Here is a 3,110-nt window from a genome sequence, read left to right on the forward strand (position 1 = left end):
TATTTTATATATATTATGTATATTTATATTATATATATATATAATGAAATATTTTTATTAATGATATTGTTATTATTTCTATTCTTTTCTGCCCATTATTCCCTTCCTTTTTTTCCTCTATGTTTTTTCTCCTTCATAATTTTCATTACGCACTAAGTGTCTGAAGAGGGCTCTAGTTACTGTAGTCTGTAACTGGCCGAGTAAAACAATGTGTAGCGATATATTAATGCTTCTGTAAAACAAATAAAAAATATATCTTGGCTTACTTCATATTAACCTGGAATTTTATAATTTTTTAATTTGAATTGCATTTTACTTAAGTGGATACAGCATAACAGTAGCTTTCTTATCGAGTAAATTGAGATATTTTTTTTGGGTTTCATAAACTGAAAATCGTTCAAAATACATTATATTAAACACAAATACACACATACATCTTATTCAACACAAATACACATATACATCATATTAAACACAAATACACGTATACATGATATTCAACACAAATGCAGATACATCGTATTCAACACAAATACATATATATATCGTATTCAACACAAATACAGATATATATCGTATTCAACACAAAAAACATATATATCGTATTCAACAGAAATACACATATATATCGTATTCAACACAAATACACATATACATCATATTCAACACAAATACACACATACATTATATTCAAAACAAATACACACATACATTATATTCAACACAAATACACACGTAGCTTATATTCAACACAAATACACACATAGCTTATATTCAACACAAATACATTATATTCAACACAAATACATTATATTCAACACAAATACATTATATTCAACACAAATACATTATATTCAACACAAATACCCATATATATCGTATTCAACACAAATACACACATATATTATATTCAACAAAAATACACATATACATTATATTCAACACAAATACACAAATACATTATATTCAACACAAATACACAAATACATTATATTCAACACAAATACACAAATACATTATATTCAACACAAATGCACAGATACACTGTATTCAACACAAATACACATATATATCGTATTCGACACAAATACAGATATATATCGTATTCAACAAAAACACACATATATATCGTATTCAACACAAACACACATATATATCGTATTCAACACAAATACACATATAAATTATATTAAACACAAATACACACACACATTATATTCAATACAAATACACAAATACATTATATTCAACACAAATACACAAATACATTATATTCAACACAAATACATTATATTCAACACAAATACACACATACATTATATTCAACACAAATACACACAAACATTATATTCAACACAAATACACACATAGCTTATATTCAACACAAATATATTATATTCAACACAAATACATTATATTCAACACAAATACATTATATTACATACAAATACATTATATTCAACAAAAATACATTATATTCAACACAAATACACACATACATTATATTCAACACAAATACACAAATACATTATATTAAACACAAATACACAAATACATTATATTCAACACAAATACATTATATTCAACACAAATACACAAATTCATTATATTCATCACAAATACACAAATACATTATATTCAACACAAGTACACACATATAGTATATTCAACACAAATACACACATACATTATATTCAACACAAATACACACCTACATTATATTCAACACAAATACAGACACATTATATTCAACACAAATACATCATATTCAACACAAATACATTATATTCAACACAAATACATTATATTCAACACAAATACACACATACATTATATTCAACACAAATACACAAATACATTATAATCAACACAAATACACACATACATTATATTCAACACAACTGCACATATACATTATATTCAACACAAATAAATTATGTTCACCGCAAATACATTATATTCAACACAAATACAATATATTCAACACAGATACATTATATTCAACACACATCCATTATATTCAACACAAATACACACATCAATTATATTCAACACAAATACACACATACATTATATTCTACACAAATACACATTATATTCCACACAAATATACATATACATATTTATTCAACACAAATACACACATACATTATATTCAACACACCTGCAAATATACATTATATTAAACACAAAAACACATATACATTATATTCAACACAAATGCACACATACATTATATTCAACACAAATACACACATACATTATATTTAACACAAATACACACATACATCATATTCAAAACAAATATACACATACATTATATTAAACAAAAATTCACACATACATTATATTCAACACAAATAAACACATACATTATATTAAACACACATACATTATATTCAACAGAAATACATATATACATTATATTCAACAGAAATACACATATACTTATTAATTCAACACAAATACACACATACATTATATTCAACACAAATACACATACACTTTATATTCAACACAAATACACACATACATTATATTCAACACAAATACATTATATTCAGCACAAATACACAAATACATTATATTCAACACAAATACACAAACATAATATTCAACACAAATACACACATATATTATATTCCACACAAATACACACATACATTATATTCAACACAAATACACACCTACATTATATTCAACACAAATACAGACACATTATATTCAACACAAATACATCATATTCAACACAAATACATTATATTCAACAAAAATACATTATATTCAACACAAATACACACATACATTGTATTCAACACAAATACGCAAATACATTATATTCAATACAAATACACAAATACATTATATTCAACACAAATACACACATAAATTATGTTCAACACAAATACACACATGCATTATATTCAACGCAAGTACGCACATACATAATATTCAACACAAATACACAATACATTATATTTAACACAAATACACACATACATTATACTCAACACACGTACATTATATGCAACAGAAATACGTCACATACATTATATTAAACACAAATACACATATACATTATATTCAACACAAATAAACATATACATTAT

This window comes from Euprymna scolopes, chromosome 46 (assembly GCF_053919585.1).
Source record: "Euprymna scolopes isolate OS-2025 chromosome 46, ASM5391958v1, whole genome shotgun sequence".
Classification (NCBI taxonomy): domain Eukaryota; kingdom Metazoa; phylum Mollusca; class Cephalopoda; order Sepiida; family Sepiolidae; genus Euprymna; species Euprymna scolopes.